Genomic DNA, 25,514 nt, shown 5'->3' with positions numbered 1-25,514 from the left:
TTACACACGGTGTGCCAAAATTCAAATCTCTAACTTCTGTGGTGATAGAAAAGGCAAAAATATATATTTTTTATTAAATATCAATAGTTGACGTATATTTTCAATTGTTTGTGTCTCCTATCTTTGTCCCGTTTCTGTACGGTGTCGTTTGTGAAGCGAGATGAATCTTCGTACCACGTTTTTACGGCCAGATGCCCTTCCTGATGTAATCCTCATCAATGGAGTTCATGAGATGAAATGAATGGCGTGATGCATGATAGTAGAAAGTGAGAAGTGAAACCCGGTATCAGCACACAGCCTACTCCTATCGAATAGCACCAAGGAGATTGCTCAAAGCTTATCCGATGGACGAACCATCATCAGCAGCGTCATGTGCCCTCACACAATATAAACACTACAGAGAGGTTTGAAATTGAATACAAGCGTTTGGCACGCAATCTAGTGATTAGACATTGTATATCACCTTCTACCCTGTAGGCCAACGTTTTCGACCAACGGGACTCAAACCGGATAACCACGGTGTCAAACCATATAGACTTGACACCTTAACCATCATGGCTACCATGCGGACTGAAATACATTTTCAAATCGTTGAGGATAAATCTATCAGGTGTCTTTTTTTGTTTTTTGCAGAAAGCAGTTCAAAAGTGCCTCTTGCACTTGCAACACACGATCTTCAACGACAAGTCATTTCCCAGTAGTACACGTTCAAAGGCGCCAGGCATTTGCTGGAGAGAGTACAAAGCTGCCAGCACCCGAGCGATGGGCTCTTCCTAGTATCGTACACGCATGCACAGAAATGGTGTCCCGATATATACAAAGCATGGCGCCCCCACCTCCTTCTTTAACGCATTGCTCCAGTTAGACAGCCTCCTGCAACACTTTATTGTGATTGATATGGGCACAACGGCGGATTTATAGCAATACACACAGTGGGCCTTCAGTACTACCCGTTCACTCCCTCCCCTTCATTACAGCACTGGAGTGTGGTAGTGTTGAATGTTTACGTCGGAACGCCATTTCCTTTTTTGCTAGTGGCTTTACGTCGCACCGTAGGTCTTATGGCGACTATGAGATAGAAAAGGCCTAGGAGTTGGAAGGAAACGGCCGTGGCCTTAATTAAGGTACAGCCCCAGCATTTGCCTGGTGTGAAAATGGGAAACCACAGAAAACCATCTTCAGGACTACCGACAGTGGGATTTGAACTCACTATCTCCCGGATGCAAGCTCACAGCCACGAGCCCCTAACCGTATGGCCAACTCTCCCGGTGTACGCCATTTTTGTGCATGCGTGTACACCATCGCTCTTATTTAATGAACTATAAGGTGCTGTGTATTGTCACAATACAGACATTGCACTCTGACACCATGGCACCTTTAAAGGAATGTCGTCGTTGCGTCTAGAAAAAATGCTGTGTCGCCAAGGTTCAGTATTGTATTGACTATAGCGACGAATTTTTCATTCTAAGTGATAGACGTGTTGCGGGTCAGTATTCGTCCCCTCAACATTGTCACATAGCTGTATTTCGAGGTGCAAGGACGAAATGTAATATTGATGGTTGCCAAAAAGAGGAGTCATAATTAATTTATACCCTTACAGTGCCGTTTCTGATTTTCCCAGTCAATAATTCGTTTCCGACGCATGGCTATTTACCAAAAAGTGCTTTTCGGTCTCCTTTATAATCCTTAGACGTTGGAGTATTGGATTTCGATACACCCTGTGTATTTTGATATGCTTAACTTATAAGTGTTGAAATACATTTGTTCTTTCCAGAAGCAAGTGATGCAGTCCTGAGGACGACAGCACCAGGGGGCGCTCCACAGGCTACAAGTGACGTGCCACAAAACAATGCACTGGGCATTGCCAGTTCCAGGTAATGTCATTCAACCAGATGCCGTATTGCAAGGCTAGGAAAAACAGATAAATTGAAATTCACCAAGGAATTTGTGAACATCTACGAAATTGCACTCGATTAGAATTTAATTTTGATGTGCATTTCTAATTGCAGGAATTAGAGAAAACAGGAAACTTACAACTATTTTCCCTTGTCGGTGAACGTACCTTAATTTTTTCAGGGGGAGTACAGTGTGGTACCAATATCCTGTTCTAACTAAAAAATAGCGACAATCTTTTTGGAAATATCAAGTCACTTTATTTTAATTTTTTTAATGTATAAACATAATTTGAATACGTCGATTGTATAGCCCTGCTGATATGGTGCATGCCCTCTTTGTCTAAGGTTGTACGATCAAATCCTAACACAATAATTTCGCATTAAAGGATGATTAAATGTAAGAGCTCCTGAGACAGATGTACTAGCCCATTAAAGACCCTTTGCAAGGTCGATTCTTCGACATTGTTATCTCGTTTGATGGGAATGATTATCTCTTCGTAATTCACATTTAAAATAATTACCAATAGTTGCTACCTTATTTCCTTGCCGTCAGGAAAGGCATCAGACCGTACAACTTAAACCACATGTAGTGCCAATGTTTAGTAATTGCATTACCGGGCAAGTTAGCCGTGCGGTTAGGGGCGCGCAGATGTGAGCTTGCATCCGGGAGATAGTGGGTTCGAATCCCACTGTCGGCAGTCCTGATGATGGTTTCTGTGGTTTCCCGTTTTCACACCAGGCAAATGCTGGGGCTGTACCTTAATCAAGGCCAAGGCCGCTTCCTTCCAACTCCGAGACTTTTCCTATCCCATCGTCGCTATAAGACCCATTTGTGTCGGTGCGACGTAAAGCCGCTAGCAAAGAAAGTAATTGCATTGGGAAGAGGCCAGGAAGAACATGCATAAGTAGAAGATGACTATCTTATTTCTGGTAGTGGGCAGAGAAATGCTAAGTACCTGTTAAGAGAAAACGGATACCAATTTGAAAGTATGATGTACTTCGAGGACTGGACCCAATTTCGTACCGCCATCCATAACTATTTCCTACCATATATGGTACGTCACAAACTAAGCCTAGAGTTTATTCAGCGACACCAATGTCTGTATGAACCACGCATGATTATTTAGATTAATTAGCTACATTTTGTGACGTGTTGAACATTGCTCATAATCCACAGAAACACATATCTATTGTACAATTTTATGCTGCTCCATCCTTTCGGCAACTGATTAATGCAAATGCCCCACCTACTTCAATAATGCACCTCTATAGCATAGCTCAGACTCATACAATAAATTCCTATTGTGATACTTCTTATTAAGTTCATGTACCTCCACCTACTGGGATTTCAGTAAATTTGCCTTCATATGTTTCTTAATGTTCAGGCCTATCCCACCTGTTACTAACAGACCGCCAATTATAATGTATAAAGGAACTTGTCACATTGCTAAACATTGCTGAACTTCCAGTGAAGGAAACGCGTATCACCCCCATCGTTAGGCAGTAGACGAACTCAGGGTGTAAATCTGCCTTTCCAGTCTGAGGTTCATGATAATAATAATAAGCCAGTTCAACCTATATTTTCTTCTACGTCTAATGTCTCAAAATTTTAAATTTCTAGAGACACTAGGCCAATTAACCATGGGCAGGAATCTCATATTTTTATTCACTACCAAAATGCCTCATATATTAATAATATTATTCCTTCTATTGACTTGTTAGATTCAGGGGCTACCACTTCATTAATTAGTCCATCCCTTTTCCAATCACTTCAAAATATTTTTCGAAATCTCCAGATTTCTCAGCCTGGTGTAAATTATACTTCTGCATCTAATAATTTAGTTAATGTTCTTGGTTGTCTTACATTTAATGTCAAAATTCAACACTTTCCCTGGCAATACTTCTTTCAGGTTGTGGAAAATTGATCATGCTCAGTAATTCTTGGCTATTATTTCTTTTCTTACGCTGGTTTAGTACTTGATTGCCTTAATTTCTCTCTTCGGTTTCATTTCTCTGAGAGATATATTCCATTAGTTAATTGTAAAGATTTTACTTCTCAGCTCGTTAAAAAATTCTCAAGATCATGTTTATTGTACTATCAAATTGATAAATTACTATGTGAATTCTCTGCTGTTATCACTTCTGCTCTTAGAACGGTTAAAAACTTTAAAGTTCATATCGATCTCAATGATGCTACGTCAGTTCTTTCTCCCCCGTATCATTTGAGCCTTCCTAGAATGAACATTTTAAATAAGTTAATTGGAAAATGTTGGCTGCTAAAATAATTTTTCCTTCTTCTTCTAGTTATGCCTCACCGAACTTTATTTCTGATAAACCGCATGGGTCTTCTCGTTTTATTGTTGATTACAGGTAACTTAAAATCCAAAATCCGGTCTAGAAAGCCACACGACACCTTGTAATCTGCAGGCCTTCGGACTGAGCAGCGGTCGCTGTAGGGCTGTAGTATCATGGGGTTATGTTTAAAAAAATCCAAGATACTCTATGATGCCTACCCTATGCTAAAATTACAAACCGCATTTCAGCATTTTCAAAATGCAAAGTACTTTCCTATCTGGACTTCAATTCTGCGTATCGCTAGTTTCCTCTAATGATGTATGTATGTATGTATGTATGTATGTATGTATGTATGTATGTATGTATGTATGTATGTTCAAACCTCAGCCCTAAGGCTGGCTGGATCCTTAACAGCTCCGCCATAAGCTGTCATAGATGGCCTAGGCATCACTAAAGAGGCGCACTAGGGAAATTTGAAGTGAGGTAGTTTCCCGTTGTTTTCCTCACCGAGCCAGAAGTTATTACATATCAGTCTGCCAACCCCACTGAAATGCATGCATCAATCGACCCATGAGCAATATTATCACACCATTCATAGCAGGGACTGGCTGCATAAGGAATGGCATTACTACCATTGCTCACACCTCAGTCACTTTCATATTGTCAAAGCCAAGGATAGGACAGAGACATATCAATGAAAGTAAGAAAATTGCTCTAGCCTATACCAGAAGACATAGTGCACTGTAAACACTAGGTACCGCCAGAAAAGGCATCCTCTAATGATACAAGTTCTAAATATACTGCTTTCTTTATCCTTAATGGTGTATTCCAGTTTTCCGTAGTGCCTTTTGGCTTACATCTATGATCACAAATTTTACAGCGTTTTGTTGATTCTCTTTTTCCTGAGATAAAATACCAATACTTATTTCTGTGTGTGGATGATATGTTTATGTGCAGTCCCAATTTTGAAAAACATATCGAACATTTTCATGAAGTTCCTTCTCGTTTACGCTCAGTTAGTTTAACCGAATCCCTCAAAAAGTCTTATTGCCCAAACTACTAGAACATTTTTGGGCCACATTCTTTCCGCTGATGGTAGCGCCGTTGATCATGATCGTCTTTCAGCTACAGATCGTATTCCATCATCTAAACATTTAAAACAGTTCAGGACATTTTTGAGCATGGTCGGATTTTATAGTAAATTGTTTTCTAGCTTTTCCCAAATTTTAGCTTAGCTGCCATCTTCAACACTACTGACAGTAGGACTAGAACCCACTATATTCCGAACGCAAGCTGACAATTACGTGAATCAAACCGCATAACCACCCTCTCTGTTCCTCTGACCTGTCGAGATCTAGTGGAGGAATGCAGTGATTCTCTATGCCGCGTACCACTTGTTCCAGGCATAATAGTCCTGTGTCAAATGTGGCACGTTCTCAGTCTGTGTCTAACTGAGTTTTTCATTCATCAACATCACACTGTTATTGACCCTCAACCTGGAGTAATTCAAAGATATTTTGTCAGCGTCGTCGTGAAATCGAGTGGTGGTCATTTAGAACAGCACCTCAACCTGGAACAAAGGGGATGCCAGGACTATAAAAGTCACCGAAGAGCTAAATTTTCTACGGATTTCAGAAGCCCCGTTGGAGCCTTGAAGAATTATCTATCTTGACCTGCTATATATCCTTTGGTTATAGAACTGCCACATTTTCGATGGACCCTGCCTAGCCTTGGTGGTAAAGAAATGTTTAGTTCACCTGAAAGGACGTGAGTTCGATTCACCGTCACCTTTCATAAAGCACGCCAGTTCTAAAACATTCTTCCAGTGTTCTTTCCTCATAGAACGTTGACCACCATCAGAGATTAATTATTCATATTCTTTTCTTCCTGTGTCAGGATTGTTATATCGTGGATGTCGAATTGTCACCGAAGATTTCGAGTACTGAAAAAAATGGCGTATAGCTTTTGGTGCCGGGGGTGTCCGAGGACATGTTCAGCTCGCCAGGTGTAGGTCTTTTGATTTGACGCCCGTAGACGACCTGCGTGTCGTGATGAGGATGAAATGATGATGAAGACGACACCTACACCCAGCCCCGTAGCAAAATTAACCAATGATTGTTAATATTCCCGACCCTGCCGGGAATCGAACCTGGAACCCCTGTGACCAAAGGCCAGCACGCTAACCATTTAGCCATGAAGCCGGACTCCGAGTACTCACCTTAACGCTTCCCTCCTATTTTGCCTTTTAAGGGAAGTTTTATCTGGCGTATTTGTCATTTTTAATGGAGTGATTGCAATACGCTTATTTCCTGCGTATTTGGATGAGTTAAAACTTATTAAAACACACAGTTATTTAGAAGAATGTATTTGCATTGTCCACCTGTTCAATTCAGTCGTGATACAAGGCACTTAAAACAGAATGGAATTTACACTTACAAAAATTAGTAAGACTAGGGCACATTTCAGTCCTTTATGGATCATCTTCAGCTAGTGTACCCTATATGAAATGAGGAAATGTTCAAATTTTCGAAGTGAAATATAATGAAACATTATTGTTGGAAAAGCTTACTATTAACACATAAAAAGTTTTTAAAACATCATGCATTTCTTCTCACGGTCTTGATAAAATTTCCAAGTGAGAACAAAGGGGGAGTGATGACCTTTATAGTCTATATTGGTAGTTGCAGTCCAATGTTAATTATAAAACACACCTGACTGAAGGAGTTGTTTCTTGTGTTATTCGTGGAACTTTTTTCAAACAGAGTATATTGTCAAATGTCGTGTTAGGTGTCTTTCGAATTGTCTAGGTATAAATCTGCAACAAATAAAAGAACCTTCGTCTAGTTCGGTTCACGTAGCTTGCTTCGGCTCTGCCCTGTCTTCTCCGACAATAGGGGACCAAGAATAAGCGTGCGCACGGCTGGCTACATGTCTGTCAAGCTGCCGTAAATTCATGCTGTTAGTTACTCCACTCTAGGTCGTCGATTGAGGTTAACCTTCCAGTAATGCTGGAAACTCAATGCAATTAAAAGAATGGAAGTTACCGAGAGTATAAAGCATGGAGTTGAATGGACTCTTGGCCATAGACGTCTTCCCTTCCGGTATCATGCGCTTCACCAGTGACGGTGAGCACCTCCGTTATAGACTATTTCTCTGGCTTGTCCCCTTAATGGCCGTCCAGATTGTACGTTATATCAGACTTCGAAGTAGCAGTCATAACTGAATTCAAATGACACTCTCACTAGAATAACATGCTACACAACTTTATATACATGAAAACATTTCCCAATAAAGTATATGTTATGCAAGAAGGGATTATAGGATTACAATATATTAAAGGAAAGAAATTGTATGTAAAACCAACAAAACAACACGAGCTTTAAAACGAAACTCTGTGTCGCCGAGTCTTCACAAAGTGCACAGTACGTTGCTCTTTCCCATTTCTTAGGCGGACGCTTTGTAAAATATGTTTATGATGTAAGATGTACTTTGTTTTGTTTGTATATGATACCTTATTTATATTTTAAGTTGGCCAGACAGCGTATGACTCCCTCCATTCCTCCTCTATGACGCCACTCATCCACTCAGAGAAAATCCCCACGGAAGTCGCTTTGCTCAGCTCCTTTTCTCCCTTGGAGGTTTATACGTACACTGCAAAAACTATTTTAGAAAACATTTGAGGAAATTGTGGTGTGAACAGGTACAAAAATATTATTTCTTTCGTAAAATATCGCTACATATGAACAATTCTTCTTATTCATCTTAATACTCAGCTTTTCCCACATCTGTGGTGTCATGGGTGCGAAATGTGTCGCACATGTGGATTTGGCCACGTTTTACGGCCGGATGCCCTTCCTGATGCAAACCCTGTATGGAAGGATGCAATTACTATTGCGTGTTTCTGTGGTGGTTGGTAGTGTAGTATGTTGTCTGAATATGAAGAGGAAAGGCTACATATGGACAATTAATGACACGAAAAGAATAATTATTGAAAACGCATTTGAGAATTCCAACATCACAACATCACTAATGTCAAACGTCAAAAGGCTTGTCGAGAACGTCTCAAAGTTTAGGCGCCTGATCGTCATGAGGCGAGCATATCTACTGATCAGTGGTGAAAAATAATTTGGAACTCGTGCTTTTGAAGGGTGTAAATTTGTTCAGAATTAAGAAATAAAAGGTCAACAATAATATTCCAAATCCATACTGACTAGGTACGTGTCACGTGGTAGGTATTCTGTGTGCGAGCCTAGTACAGGCCCGATCTATTTTTTTTTCACAGGATGAAAGCTAGCAGCATGGAGTTGTTGCTTGTAAGAACCCTCAAATTTCATGTAGCTCAAGCTGGACTGAGCCAACGGTCTTGGAAGCAAGTATATAGACTAACCGATTGTGCCATGGTCGACACAATGGCTAACCGATTGTACTGTTGTCGACACCGAATTACATTTTAGAGCTCATGTTGGTATCTTGTGGACTGTTCTTTTCCAATACAAACAACTTTCTCTGTTCATTTTTGGTACTTCTATCTGCTCTGAACTTCTTCTTTTAATATTGCCTTTAATACTTTAACAATTATCTTTATTTCAACCATCCACTAAATTGGAGAGTTTTTTAATCTCTCGTTTATTCACCGCTCATTATAACTGTCCATTAACTACTGCAATTAGTTTTGAAATTCACTTTGACTTCATCCTTGAATGTTAATTATAATGATTAGTAATTTGCACAGTGATTTATAATTTTCATCTTAAAATACCGTCTTGCTCTTTGGCTGAATTCTCAGTGCAGTGGCCTTCGGCCCAGGGGTCGTTGGTTGAATTCCCGGCTGGACGAGGAACTTTAATCTTAAGTTGTTAATTCCCTTGTCTCGAGGAACAGTGTGTTTGTGCTCTCCCCAAAACCCCCGTAACTCATTTACCACACATAACACTATCCTCCAACTCAATGACATAAACAAAGCAGATGTCACCCAACCTTGACGGACGATCTGCACTAGGCTAGCAATAGCCACACATGATGAATACTATCTTAAAATGTCATGGTGTATAAAACCAGATGCCCTCTCTGACACTCACAATTATGTTATTATACAGGCATAAATGCAACAACAGACGAAGTTGAAATGAAAAAAATACAGCGTCATATTCATTATCGGCCTTTTTCCAATCATATTGTGTCAGCAACAACGTTGCTTAGGCCGGATGGCTATTCTCACCCTGACCCTATGTCGAGGTATGTATTTACGTACTATTGTGTGTTTCTTTGGTGGTTGGTAGTGTGACCTGTTGCATTTAAACGAGGATGTGAAATAAGATTATCAAAAACACCCAGTCTCCGAGCTAGATGAATTAAATAGATGCAGTTAAGACCCTTGACCAGAATGGGAATCGAACTCGGTCATCTGAACCGAAGGTCATTACATTGACAGTTAAGCCAAGGGGCCAGACAAAATTGTAACATAAAACATATTTTCTTACAATTTGAACACATATCTTAGCAGTGATTAGAAATTACGATCTATTCAAATTCAAATAAAAATCATAATAGTTCCTAATAGTTTAAAGAGAGATTTTCAAAATAAGAGTAGAATTTGACTCCTTTTCTTAATATTTTCGTCCACTCCATATCTCCTGGGAGAGAGTCGATCTTGTTCTCTGTACAACCTCAAAGTACTTGGGAAGATCGTGTTCTCACCTTTAAGAAGCACTGCTTCAGTATCAAGCAGAAACTGTCAGCTCGGAACAATGTAATGCGAAAACTGACAAGTACCACATGGGGTGCACAGCCAAGCAGTCGCGTTGTGTTATTCTGCCCGGTGTGGCATAGATCCTGTCATGCCAAACAGGAGGACGTCGCTCCGGGACTTGACAAATCATCACTGGTTGCCTACGTCCTACGCCTTTGGAAAAATTATCCTGCCTTGCTGGGATTGCACATCTTGACATCCGTCGGGAGATAGCGGCAAAGAGCAAGAAGAAAAAAGTTGATACATCTGAATCTCACCCTCTGTATGATCACCAGCCAACTTGCCCACGTTTGACTTCAAGGAAAAATTTCCTCAAAATAACGGAGGCTCTCGTAGGAACTGCAAACCAAGCCCGAATTTGTAAATGGCGAGGGAGGTTCAAACGATCGGAAGAATTGCTGACTCCAATCGAAGAACTCCCTCCTGGTCATAAAGTAGGTTGGATAACGTGGAATATCTCAATACATTGCGCTCAGGTTGTACAAGATGCAAATCTAATCTGTTGAAGTGTGGTTTTTACGTAGACTCGCCGTTATGTGTTTGTGGTTCTCCACAGACAACGCCTCATCTTCTCCATCTGTGTCCAATTTCATGTACTATGGAAGACGTCATGCAAGCAACACCCGAGTCCCTGAAAGTGTCTAACTATTGGTCAGCTACCATAAAAGTGTGTTTTTCTGCCAACGCAGCATCTACTTTTCCAAGCACAGTGCTCGACAGAAAGTCACTCATAGAATCTGAATCTATCATATTGGGACCTCTTTTTTCCCTTTTATGTTATGTTTGTTATTGTTTTATATTTATCTTTTGGTAGTAAAATTTGTACTTATATGCATATATTAGTCCTTCTAATGCGATAAATAAATATTTTTGTCCCCCAGAGTAACTAATAAAACGGTCCCTGAAATCTCTGGTCCATGATACTGTATAGGATTTTTAGCTTATGCCGTGTCAAGAAAATAAGGTGAAATTCTTTACGTTTCGCAGAGAACTGTGCTCTGCGACATCAGAAGAAAATCTCGACTGTCCACGGGCATTGAAAGCATCAATGGCAACATTAAAAATCTTTGGTCCATGTTAGTGTCTCAATCAATGTCCGTTGTTAGGGATTAACGACATTCGAACGATTGCAATCAGCACTGAAAGTGATAAGTTTAGTGGATTTATGCTAGAAGTGTTCACCTTTCCAGGAGTGTCTAGAAATAATTTTATACAATGGGAATGTTGATTCTACGCAAAAATTAAAATGCCCTACACAGAATTTTACAAATATAAAAGGATACCCACATTTTGAAATTATCTTTTTCAATGTATTAAGTAGCACAGTCGTGGGAGTCTTACTCATGTCATGAAACATGACACATTCGTACGTATCAAGCCAACGCAAGAGAGTAAGGGTGTGGCTCGGCTCATCTAGAATGACGAGGGTTCAGTTCTCTGTCAGGAGGTCCAAAAACTGACGACGAGACTTCCATTTTAGGAAAGGCACATGGTACTGGGGTTCTTCCAGGCTGCAACAGAAATAAGTTCAAGATTAATTCCTAGGATAAACTCGATCGTACATAGTAAAAAACGAGATCACTGCAAGTCAGGGACCATCACGGCCTGTACGGAGATGACTTATAAAGTTTATATTAGTTACCTCTCCAACTTTCTAGTCTAGAATTTACTATTTCAGTGACATCTCTTCTAACTGATTAGTTTTGTTGATAGCCCTTTCTTGATTTCGACTATTCCTCTATCTTCGGGGTGGCTCGCCATCGATTCAATCAGCCATACGAATCGACTATAAATATATATCTTTTATCTTGGAATTCGTCTAGTGATTACATCGAATGCTACCACAACAACTATATCTCCAGTGTCGGAGATGAATGTATGGTCGACCTCTGACCTTCATATACGCCATTAGAACAGGGCTTTCAAATTAAAACGCTTCAGGCCGCAGGAGACCTTCTCAGTGAGCGAGCTCCTTCCGGTCTAGGGGTACAAAGTGTTCCGGAAGTGTAATTAGACAGCACTCAGCCTACTTAGCGGCAGATGGTCACTGTATTGACCGGCAGCTCTATATCATTTCTCGGTAGCAGGCAGCGAATTTGAAAGCTCTACACATCGCCTTAAGGAAAGCACAAACCAACACGATTACAATATGCAGTTACCATGGACATTCACATACTGGCCAGCAGCACAACTATTGTCTTCCAAGTGCATCAATTGCACCGATTATGGGTTTTTAGATGGCTAAATAATACCAATTCTAGATCCGCGAGCCCTGTTGGAATATCAAATCTACCAAATATTCTTCTTGTTGTAAAATCAGATGGTCAGGTCTCCTCTGATTTTCTCGTTCATTTCAACAGTCTCTTTTACCGAATGCGTGCCTTCGTCGCTGTTACTCAAAATAATGTACTCCTTTGTGGATAATATGTCTCCTCTTCATATGAGGGCCAATACATGTACCGAGACGTTAACAGTGGCCTTGGAGGTTGGAGCTCCTTAGTTTCTTGACCATGAAGATGAGGAACGTGTATTTATGTCACCTCCTTATATAATTTTTTTTTTTACAATTGGCTTTACGTCTCACCGACACAGATAGGTCTTGCGGCGACGATGGGATAGGAAATGGCTAGGAGTGGGAGGGAAGCGGCCGTGGCTTTAATTAATGTACACCGGGCGAGTCAGCCGTGCGCGTAGAGGCGCGCGGCTGTGAGCTCGCATCCGGGAGATAGGAGGTTCGAATCACACTGTCGGCAGCCCTGAAGATGGTTTTCCGTGGTTTCCCCTTTTCACACCAGGCAAATGCTGGGGCTGTACCTTAATTAAGGTCACGGCCACTTCCTTCCAACTCCTAGGCCTTTCCTATCCCATCGTCGCCGTAAGACCTATCTGTGTCGGTGCGACGTAAAGCCCCTAGCAAAAAATAATTGATGTACAGTCCCAGCATTTGCCTGGTGTGAAAATGGGAAACCACGGAAAACCAACTTCAGGGCTGCCGACAGTGGGGCTCGAACCTACTATCTCCCGAATACTGGATACTGGCCGCACTTAAGCGACTGCAGCTATCGAGCTCGGTCCTTATATTACAGAAACTTCCCAAATAAATAGTTTTTTAAAAACTTTCTCAGGTCGACAGAATTGCACTCTTGTTTAGGTGTTGTTTTAAAAGAAGTACGCCTGAACAACCATAAACTAGTTACACTAATAACAAGGTAAATGTTGAAGAGGTGCGACACTTCAAAGAATATATAGACAAGAGAAAAGGAAGGCCCACGAAGGATGAAAATGAAAGACAAGCAAGGCTTGAAAAAGAACGAGAGTTGACCAAGGAAAGTCTGATAGGGTAGATGAAAGGAACCAGGCACCAATAAGTTGAAATGAAACCATACGCAGCAAAGGCTTCCCATGTTCACCGACCAAGATTCTAAGATGAGAGACCGTACAGTTCGTCTTTTAGTTGTCTCCTACGACAGGCAGGGGATATCGTTGATGCATCCTACCACCCCCTCCCACCGCAGGGTACTTGGTTAGGTGCTTATCTGTTGTTTTCCCGGTTGCCGGGAACCATCCCGGCATTCATTAATGCGAAAACATAAGAGATCCCTTCAGCCGATTTATTAACGTGCTATGGAAGCCCAAGGCTGCCTGGCTGAAGTTGTAGTTCACTCTGAAGAACGTGGGCTCGATTGCAAAAGAGGAATTGAATAGGCACATGCTAAGTGGGCCTCAGTCCAAGCAACCCAGTTTTGATAAAAACGAAAAAAAACCTGTCTCTCAGTGACCTTAATGTTTTTAAAAACTAATTTCCCTAGCTAATATTAGCTAACCCGCTCGCGTAACTCAATCCCTTTTAGCATAGATAGTTGAAGCTATCCTATAACATGCGATTTTCATGCTTAACTCATTTTGCCATTTTGTGTGGCTGAGGCCCTTTTAGCATGTGCTGATTCAATTCGAAACAAAATAGAAAGGAACCTTCGACTTCTGGAGAGGCACATGACTCTGAGGTTCACTGATCCTACACCAGAAATTTAATTTATTTAATAGCGCACAAATGTGCATAAAAATACATTAATCTTTCGCATATTCTAGTAAAGATTTTCTTCTCTTGTTGCACTTGCTGAAATGATAGCGATCGCAATGTTTGTCACACAACATACACACACAATGTGGAGATGGTTCATGGAAGCCTGATCGCCGGCATGGACGATGGTGAAACCCATGTACCGCCAGCCTATTCAAAGCACTTCTCATGCCATTATTTGGAGCGGTCCAGCTGCGGTCAATCATAGCATCAGTTGAGTAGAAGTCCAGGCTGATTTCTGCTTGTTTCTTCTTTCTCTCTTGGAGAACTTCCTCTTCTTGCTGCGTATGTGGAAGCTGCATTCTCATTTTCAAATCTTCCAGTAAAAAAGTTTCTTTGGATAATTCATAAGCAAATCGTGATGGTGACATTTTGAAGATGCCCAGTGTTCGTTTCAGAAATCTGGCCTTTACATTTTCAATAGTCCGAAGGTCGGACACCGTCAGTCTTTCCCAAATAAGTTCCATACCATAAGTGAGAACTGGGAGGACCTTGGGGTGAAATAAGGCCATGGCTGTGTCTAGCGATAGTCTACTCGGGTTTGTAATGTCATATATGCTTCTGATGGCTGCTAAAGATCTTTCTCTTACGTGAATTCTAAATGAGGTGACCGTAGGTTGTAAAGTGACACCCAGATATGAGAACGAGTTCACTATGTCTAGGTCCACCCCTCCAGATTGTATTCTGTCACTAGATGCGATTCTCCTCCCTTTCCGGAAAACCATCTGAACTGTTTTATTCTTATTTATCACAAGGCTGTTTTTGACTGCGTACTCTTCAAGTTTGTCTATTGATCTTTGTAGCTCTTCCCTGCTACTCGAACCCATAACAATATCGTCTGCATATTGATAAAGTACAACTGAACTATTGTCAATGACCTGCATGATATCTGCTAAGGTTATGTTGAAGAGGAGGGGGCTTAAAGGGTCACCCTGCAATACTCCGTTTCCCTGAGTTATGTTGTTCAATGATGATTTCCCATCTTGTACTGTGATCTGATTGAAGGCTAGGATATTGTTGACTGCTATGGTTAGTGGATTATCTTGTCCAATCATATTGGCCAGTTTTGTAATTATAATTGTTCTGTCAAGTAGATCGAATGCCTTTTTGAAGTCAACAAAGACTGCAAAGAATTTACCATTTTGATGTCTGATTGTGTCATGTATGCTATCGATGAGGTTTGCTACTGCATGTAGTGTTCCTCTTCCTTTCATAAAGCCGAACTGCTGTTCTGGAATATTTGTGTAGGTCTCTGCGACGAGCCTGTTCTCTAAAATTCTTGAATACACTTTGTAGATGTTACTTTCTAGAGCAATTCCTCTATATGAATCAGGATCATCTTTGTCTCCCTTTCCTTTGTACAACATTTTTAAGTTTGATTGTCTCCAAATTTCCGGAATTTTCCCTGAAATGAAACATTTGTTGAACAGAGTGGTCCATATATCTAGTAGTACACCGATAGTGTCTTTAAGATTTTCATTGAATATGCCGTCTGGTCCCACAGCCTTTTTATTCTTTGAGCTGAATATTGCTGCTTTAACTTCGTCCTGTGTTATCGGCTCGGACACTGCTTCCGTGTTCTCACGAAGCGGTAGAGCTATTTGAACATTTTTTGCGTTTAGAGTCTTAGAGAAATGCTGTTCCCATGATGCTATTGGGATGTCTGGGGTGATACAATCCTTTCTCTTCTTTAAAGTGATGAAGGGGTCCCTCTGAGCATCCCTAGCTTGCGTGAGAGCTTGGTTTTCAAAGAATATAGCTTTTTTCTTCCTGATTGTTATTTTATATTCTTTTCTCTTCGCCGCATATTCTGCCAGTATGTAATTACTGTCCGACTGTCTTGCTTTGTACAGAAGTTCTAAAGTCTCTTTTCTAAGGTCGTAACATTCCTTATCGAACCATATCTTTGCAGTTTTGGGAGGTCTTTTTAGTTGGGCTTCCTTAATGAGATTCAGCGTCATGTCCAGCGCTAGGTCAGTGAGGCCCTCCTCAATCATTTCCGGGATTTTCTCTAGGCTGCTCATCTTCCTTTCACGGACTTCAAGATCTGTGTTCCTTGTGGTGAGCATTTGAAAATTATTCTTAAGATTTCCTCTTGTTTTACCGAAGTCAACAGATACTGAAACTGGAATGTGCTTTCTTAATGTGGCCGCTGGGTCTTGGTACATGACTTTTCGAGCAAGTATTTTATAGCATTCGCCTTTAACAAAAGCTAGGTCAATAGTACTTTTCCCATTGGGACTAATGTAGGTAACTTCTTCAGTTCTATCAATCAGTGTGTATCCTTCATCATATAGAAGGTCAAGGATAAGTCTGGATTTGTGATCGAGTCTATCAATTCTACAGTTGATATCACCGCCCAGGACCACGTTTTGGTCTTCTTTTGATAATGTAATGGCTTTCACTATATGTTCAATTACATCATCTACCTTTCTAGCCGGGCTTATGTAGATACCTATAACAGTAATTTTGTTTGTTCTGATAAGTATCATGCTTTCTTCTGTGTGAACTTCCTTTACAGCACCTATGTTGTTTTTGTGGAATATGCTGACTCCACCTTCCGGTCTTCCTCTTTCTTTTGGAGTGGCTAAGGCACGCTTGCTGTACAGATATGGTATGCTGATTTGCTCTGTAAGGAAGGTTTCAGTTGCTATGATTATATTAAATTGGCACCAAAAGCTATCTGGAATTAGCGAGATAAGTGACTTAAGTCCTTGAGTACCCGGTTAATTCCTTGTTGCAAAGACGGCCGTGCTCAGAGCTAACAATACTACCCCACTCAGTGCTGAGGTTACGCATAGTGAGTACTTTAACAAAGGTCTTCAAGACCCGTATGGAAATGACTTCGCTTTGGCTTTGCAATGGAGCTTCTCTATAGGACTAAAATACTGTGCCTAGGTGTCTTTGAGAACCAGAAGAGTTTAATACCGACTCCAATATTATTTTAAAAACCGTGGTTTTTGTGAATATCGCGACAGAAAATCCTTCTTCTGTGACACATTTGCCATGGTTGCCGTGGGAACACGTGAAACAATCCTGACTTTACGTCTGATCGAGGACCGAATTAAGAAAGACAAGTCCACGTACATGGTTTTCGTAGATCTAGAAAAAAAATTAGATAATGTTGATTGGACCAAGCATTTTGAGATTCTGAACGTGAACGGGATCAGATACCGGGAAAGGATAATTATCTACAATCTGTACAAAAATCAGTCTGAAGTGATAAGAAACGGGGGCTTTGAATAAGAGGCAGCAATTCAGAAAGCAGTGAGGCAAGGCTGCAATTTGTTCCTTCTTTTTTTCGATGTTTACATAGAACAGGCGACAAAGGAAATCAAAGAGGAATTTGGAAAAGCAATCAAAGTCCAAGGAGAGGAAATAAAAAAAAACTTATATTTGCAAAATATCTGGAGAAACTGAAGAATGGTAAGGACAGAGTCTTGGGGGAAGGAATACAAGATGAAAATAAGTAAGTCCTAAACAAATGTAATGGAGTGAGGCCGAAGAAAGTCAGGTAATGCCGGAAATATTAGATTAGGAAATGAAGTATTAAAGGAAGTAGATGAATATTATTACTTTTCAATTCTTGCAAAGTGCAAAGTCTTTCTGTTCCACCATGAACTAGTTTGTACTTTGCAATTTCTTCGCAACGTGAAAAGTCTTTGCGAATGAGTGATCCGATCGAGTTTATTCCATAAGCAAACTGTATAGGCCTAATACTCTTATGATTTTAATGCTTTACAATTCGCGGCGAATTTGGCGGTATAATTGTGGTACCGTTCAAGTTTTTATCATGGGAATGAAAGGTTATTACAAGAAGCTGGCTGTGCTGGAAGTTGTCAAGGAGAAACGTGACATCCTTTTTTGACAACTTTAAAGATAACCTCTCAAATGATGACACACATCAATGTTAGCGAGGGTAGGCTATCGTCAACACATCCACACACAGAAGGAAATTCACGCTTCATTAGAAATGCCGTCGCTATATTAAGTGGATTATCAGGCCAACGTACTGTTAGGACATATTACATTTACTATAACACTGATAACTGTAACTTTGATAACAGTTCTGCAAATAATTGATTTTGATGCCTCATGTATTGATGCTACACCGTGCAGCTGGGCACCATTTACTAACCAATGTATATAAGCATATAAGAATTTGTTCTTTTTCGGAAAGGAATTGACTTCTTTTTGTTGCATGTTTCAATAAATGCCCGATCATTTCAAGAACATAGTCAGCCTGTGTTGCGGTAATACAAAATCACTCGCAAAATTACGTCAAAGTGAGGTTATGAAAATTAATCCTGTTTTTGTACGTTCTTTTATTGGATTCTTTATCACTGTCCTCACTTGATGCTAACAAAAGCTCACGTCGCAACGTGTTTATTTCATTAAACCAAATTCTACACCGAGAAACTAGTGTACATACCTGTTAATTAACATATGAAAAGGGAATCATCTCTTTGCAAGATTAATGAAAACTTTTCACTTAATTTCTTTGCACTTTGCAATTCTGTACCAATGGAGGAACATAACAGGCTTGAAAAGTGAAAAGAATCCTAACTTTTCACTTTGCAAGCTAAATCTGAAAAGTGATGGTGGAACAAAATCTGAACTGAAAAGTACAAAGTGCAGAGTGAAAAGTTGCGAAGTTCGTTCGTGGAACAGGCCCCAGCACAAGCAAGGAAGGCCTATCTTAAGAAAATAACATTTTTCACCTCGAACATTGATATAGTAATTGTAAAGATGTTTTTGAATACCTTCGTCTGGAGAGTGGCATTGTATGGAACTGAAACATGGACGATAACTAGTTCAGAAAGAAAGAGAATGGAAGCTTTTGAAATATGGTGTTACAGAAGAATGCTGAAGGTGAGATGGGTAGATAAAATCACAAATGAAGGAATACTGAATTGAATTGGTGCAAGGAGATCGATTTGGTTAAATTTGACCAGAAGAAGGAATAGAATGATAGGACACATCTTAAGACACCCAGGACTTGTACAGCTGATTTTTGATGGAAGTGTAGATGGTATGAACGGTAGAGGTAGACCAAGATACGAATGTGACAAGCAGATTAGAGTAGATGTAGGATGTAGAAATGAAAAGGTTAGTACAAGATAGGGTGTCTATGGACAGATGACTCAAGCAACAACAGCCCCTTCTAGGAAATTTGTTTCGTTAACGTAAGAGAATTTCATCATTTCTAGTTATATCCCGCCAAGGCGCGCTATGACGGAGTAATCACGTTGTGTTAATAACCACGTAGTTATCAAAGTTCTGTAATAACGCTTTCTAAAATGCCGAGCCTGAGGAGAAAATGAGGCGAGGGCTCGAGCGCTCGGTGGGAGGAGACCACTTCAGAAAATTAAATTTACGAAGTATTATGTTCGCTCCCCCTCTCCCCGTCAGGAACAAACACAGGTCATTTTAAAGCCATTCCATTAAAATGTCAGATCGAGGTGAACTTTTGGAAACGAATGGAGGAATTTTGTTGGAGAAGAAATAAATATGTTTCTTTATAATTACATTTTCCTTATACCATAAAATAATATTTTAAATGTCCTTTGCTTTACTCTATAACTCGCTGAAGATTTTGTCATATTCCAAACACATACATATAAATAAAGGAACGTACATTTCTTATTCAAATTTGGGGGAGAACATTTACTTTATTTCAAGCCCTCTCTTCTGCTTTTATATCCTCGTTACGAGTACTTCCCTCAATTGTTCCAACCTGTTTGTAGGGGAATAAAGAACTCGACCATCGGGGTATGTATGTATGTTGACTCTTGTCTGAATATGGTCAAATTTTACGGGCAGATGCCCATGCTAGCGCCAACTCTATGTGGAGGGGGGTATTGAGTATGGCGTGTTTTTGTGGTGGTTGGTAGTGTGATGCGTTGTATATGTATGAAGATGTGTATTAAAACGAACACGCACGCAGTCCCGAGCCAGATAAAATTCACCAGGCGCGATGAAAATCTCCAACTCAGCCGGAAATCGAACCCAGGGCTCTCTCTGAACCGAAGGCAATGACGCTAATCATTCAGACAGTATTGTAACAGAAGCAAGAATTAAAATAACAAGAAAATCAATCAGCTCCTGCTCCTAATTGCACATCACCACTTTTGCTTTTCTTAGTTGTGGCGGCATGTGTAGTTTTGACTGCTCTGGCAGAAAGGTAGGTAAAGAGATGTGTCGTAAATGGAATCAGGGGTCCTCTGAACCGAAAACCAGTACGCTGATTATTCAGCCAAAGAGCTGGACTATTGTTATTTTTACAATAATAATTTGATTGGTTTTTACGTCCTACTCACTACTTTTAAGATTTTCGGAGATGCTGAGGTGCCCGAATTTAGTCCCGCAGGAGTTCGTTTAGGTGCCATTAAACCTACCGACACGAGGCTGGCGTATTTGAGCACCTTCAATTACCAGAGGACTGAGTTAGGATCGAACCTGGCAAGTAGGGTTCAGAAGGCCAGCGCCTCAACCGTCTGAGCCACTCAGCCTGGTTATTACTATTTTTAATCACTCGCCAATCGACCAACAATGGACCACAATAAGTTTCAGTCTAGCGTTCATTCAATTTTCGATTGTTCCGGTAGGTTATCATTAACTCGTTGTGTCGAGTACCAGTTGTTAATTTCTCATTCCAGAAAGTCCCGGAAGTCATGATGCTTGTTCTGAAAACGTCTCGTTTGTGTACATCATCTGGTCGTAGGCCCATTTGTTCGAGGAATTTTGTGACGTTAACATACGAGGGAATTGTTGTTTTGGTTTTGAGTCAAATTTGTTCAAATTGCGCATTGTCTATCGAGAGTAGTCCATCCGTGGTAGGTAGATCAGTGGCGGTTCGTGCATGAAGGGCTTTTGGGCACCGCCCCACCGCCTTTTCAAAAACATTTGACGTTATTTTACTCTGTAATTGATTATATAAAGAGAACCATATTGGTTTTCATCGCATTGATTACATTTTTTAAGAAAATGGCAACGGCTTTCAGACCGTGGCTGCTGTCCAGCACGCTTGGTATTTTCTCTCTAGTCGTGAGGCGTTCGGACTGTGGCAGCAGAGCCCTGAGTAGGTCCCATACTTTGCAAGAGTGCGGGGTGCGGGAGGAGCCTGGAAGGATGATATCGGCTTGTCAGGGGAAGGAAGAGCGCAGGCGGGTGTAAGTGCTGAACGGCGGAGCCCTCAGAACATCGCCAACCACTTTACAATGTACCTAGGCTTTTACCTCCACGTCTTATATTAATTGTTGTGAAAGATTAATTCCAAAACATTTCACAAAACAATGAATTGCATTATAGTAACCATTTAAACAATTCCTTTGTATAAAGAAGCTAAAATAAAGATTCAAAATGTAATCATAACGTGACGGCACTACTTGTAGTGTGATCAAATTGTTAAATACGTTGTCATGCTTTGAAATTTGAGCAAGGAGAGAGAAACTCGGGAGTGCACTGTCTGTTTGTTTTCATGAATGTTCTTATTACCACTTGTGTTTGTAATAAGTGAAACAGTGCAGTCCATAATAGTCAGGAGCATCAGCTGTTAGCTTATTAATGTGTGTGCATAAATATCATTGTAGTGTAATTAATTCATTAATTAATGTTGTCATGCAAGCAGATTTCTATTCTGCTTCTGTATGTTGCACACGATGCCGCTATACACGGCGTAAACCTACACAGAACCACATCCACCCTCAAAATAGTTGCCGTTGGCCGTTATGCACGTTTGTTAACGTTGGTATAGCAGCTGGAAGCACCGCTGAAAGCAGTTGGCTGGAAGGTCCCGTCTGGCTTCTCCTGTGGCTGTCATGACCTCTTCGGACGACTGAAATCTGCATCCACGTAGGAGTGCTTTCAGGTGAGGGTAGAAAAAATCGCATGGTGCGAGATCAGGTGAGTACGGAGGGTGTGGCAAAATCGTCACCTGTTGCCTTGCAAGTTCCTCTTGGACAAGGACAGAGCGATATGCAGGGGCGTTGTCGTGTAGCAACGGCCAATTCTTTGTATGCCATAGCTCAGGTCGCTTACGGCGAATTGCATCGCGTAAACGGCCAAGAATCTCCTTGTAGCGGGTTTTGTTTACCGTTGCACCATCTTGGAGAAATTCCATGCGAACGATTCCATTTGAATAAAAAAATAGTTCCAGCATCACCTTGCCTTTTGACCTGTCTAGTCGTGTTTTATTTTTCTGTCGTGGTGATGATGGCGTTTTCCAGGTGGCTGATTGTCGCTTCAGTTGCGGATCGTAAAGGAAACACCATGTTTTACCGGGCGAGTTGGCCGTGCGCGTAGAGGCGCGCGGCTGTGAGCTTGCATCCGGGAGATAGTAGGTTCGAATCCCACTATCGGCAGCCCTGAAGATGGTTTTCCGTGGTTTCCCATTTTCACACCAGGCAAATGCTGGGGCTGTACCTTAATTAAGGCCACGGCCGCTTCCTTCCAACTCCTAGGCCTTTCCTATCCCATCGTCGCCATAAGACCTATCTGTGTCGGTGCGACGTAAAGCCCCTACCAAAAAAAAACACCATGTTTTAGTCTCCAGTTATTATCCGGGTGAGAAACGTCGGATCGTCAGCACTACTGATAAGGTCACCATAAATCGTCATTCGATCATTACGTTGGTTCTTGCGACAGGATTCGTGGCACACTGTGCTGGGTAACCCGAGACATGTTGAGGTCATCCGACAGAATTTTGTGTCAAGTACCATGGCTGACCCCTATTGCTGCTGCGAGATCGTCGACTGATTGGGAGCGGTTAGCACGCACCAACGTTGCAACTTCTTGGATCTTGCGTTCCGTTCGAATGGTCAGTATACTAGCCTTCAGTTTAGAGGGTCCCGGGCTCGAATCTCGGCCGAGTCGGGGATTTTAATCGCTCCTGATTAATTCTTCTGGCTCGGGGACCGGGTGTTTGTCTCCGTCCCAACACTCTTCTCTGCATACTTAGACACAATACCACACTACATACCACCACAGAAACACGCAATAGTGATTAAATCTCTCCATATAAGGCTGGCGACAGGAAGGGCATCCGGCCGTAAAACAGGGCCAAATCCATATGTGCGAAGCCGTTCGCACCCGCGACCCCACAGGTGTGGGAAAAGTTGTAGGACAAGGAAAGAAGAAGAAGGAGAAGATATTTTATCTAAGTCCGTAGACGATATGAAAAAATTGCTAAAAGGTATGGATGCAGTCTTGGAGAAGACGTACAAGATGGAAATAAATAAATCAAAAGCAATAATACAGAAAGCAATCGAATAAAGTTAGGTGACTCAGGGATTATTAGTTTAGGAAATAAAGTCTTAAACGAAGTACTGTAGAGTAATTAACTGACGATGGCAGAAGTGAGCAGGACATAAAATGCAGATTAGTGCAATCAAGGAAGTTCTTCCTTAAGAAAATGAATTTGTTCGCTTCAAACATATGTATCAATGGCTTTCTTTTAAAACCTCGTATGTCCAAATGTTCTTCTTCTCCATCATTTTCCTTAGGACTGGTCACGCCTCCCGGACATATATTTATATGCAGTCCGTCAGAATAATTTTCGTTGTGTTCATTTTCCTATGCCAACGGCTAAAGGAAAATGGACCTTACCTTACCGCATTGTAGGGATGCTGTTAGTATGGCGAATTTACGCACTCCTACAGTATAATGTATTTAAGGTTCATTTTCCTTTATACGTTAGCATAGGAATATGAACACAACGAAAATGATTTTGATGGACTGCATACAAATATGTGGCTGAGAGGCGTGGCCAATCTTAATGAATATAATGGGTAGGAAGAGCATTCGGACTTATGAGGTTTTAAGAGAAATCCATCGATATGTATATTACTGTAAGAAGACCCCATGGCACTACAGCCCTTGAAGGACCTTGGCCTACCACGCGATCGCTGCTCAGCCCGAAGGCCTGCAGATTATGAGGTGTCGTGTGGTCAGCACGACGAATCCTCTCGGTCGTTATTCTGGGCTTTCGAGACCGGGGACGCCATCTCACCGTCAGATAGCTCCTCAGCTCTAATCACGTAGGCTGAGTAGACCTCGAACCAGCCCTCAGGTCCAGGTAAAAATCCCTGATCTGGATGAGAATCGAATCCGGGGCCTCCGGGTAAGTGTCAAGCACGCTACCCCTACACAACGGGGCCAAAAATTGCATTTTACGGATGTGAAAAATAGACAATAACTAGCACAGGAAGAACGAAAGTGGAATGTTTTGAAATGTTGTGTTACAGAAGGGAAGGTGAGATGGGATGACAAATGAGTTGTTGAGAGGACGATCCGTCCACAAGAGGAGCTGGAATGATATGACTCATCTTGAAATATCCAGAATTTGTTCAATTAAGGGAAGTGCAGGAGTTTGTGAGTATGAATAGTAGTAATCCAAGGCTTGAATATAGTAAACAGATTAGAACAGATGTAGGATGTAGCAGTTAGGTAGAAAGGAAAAGGTGAAGTACAGAGTGACATGGAGAGTGGCAAGAATAATGTATTTCTCTTCCAGCACTTTCTCTAAACCATGGTATGGACCTGGCGCTAATTTTTGGCTAAATAACCATCCTGATGTGAACTCTATGAGGAAGGCTGTATTCACTACGGTGTGTTTCTCTAATGATTTCTAGTATAATGTCTTATTTGTTAATGAAGAGGTGTGTATTAATACAAACACACTCCTAGTCACCGAGTCAAAGAAATCAACCAGACGCGATAAAAGATCCCGACCCGGCCGGGAAACGAACCCAGAGCCCTCTGAAAGGAAGGCCGTTACACTGACCATTCATTAAGCATTGCAACAGCAACAATATATAATCAGTTCCTGGTCCTAACTGTACACCATCACTTTTGCCTTTCTTAGGTGTGGCGGCATGTATACTGGAGGCTTGTCTGCTGTAGCAGAAAGCCAGGAAGGTTCGCACTGGACCGACTACATGACCGAGAAAGAGCGCCTGGGAGCGTAGCATGCAGTATTAACAGGTCAGTCGGACCGACACATGCAATATTAACAAAGCCACCACGGTCGACGTGCGTTTCTCTGGCACAGAGGTAATTAATCCAGCGGCGACCATAACATTGCAGTAGCACACGGGGCAACATTACAATACATCAATGTAGTTGTAACATACACAGTGTTACGAATTAAACACTCTCTGTTTAATCGACCTCATTTAATGTAGGATGAGCCAGTTCGTAAACACACACCCAATTATGTTTGAGAATGGATAACAACAGTTCACTAATTGCAGTCTATTTACAAAATAATTGTCCTCCTCACAGCAAGTTGTCCAGCACGCTGGTATTACCTGGGCGGGCGATACTCCTGATTGATAGGCCTTATTTTCACTTCGCTCTGAACGCTCAGTCACTTCACACAGCAATTGCACGCAGACAGGTTTGAACACACAATCTGTGAGCAATCACGATGCTCTACGACTGTTCCTTGGCTCGACTCCAGACGAGTCCCGTAACTCGCACAATCAGCACAGTC

This window comes from Anabrus simplex, chromosome 5 (genome assembly GCF_040414725.1).
Source record: "Anabrus simplex isolate iqAnaSimp1 chromosome 5, ASM4041472v1, whole genome shotgun sequence".
NCBI classification, from domain to species: Eukaryota; Metazoa; Arthropoda; class Insecta; order Orthoptera; family Tettigoniidae; genus Anabrus; species Anabrus simplex.
Note: the sequence above shows the minus strand (reverse complement) of the source record.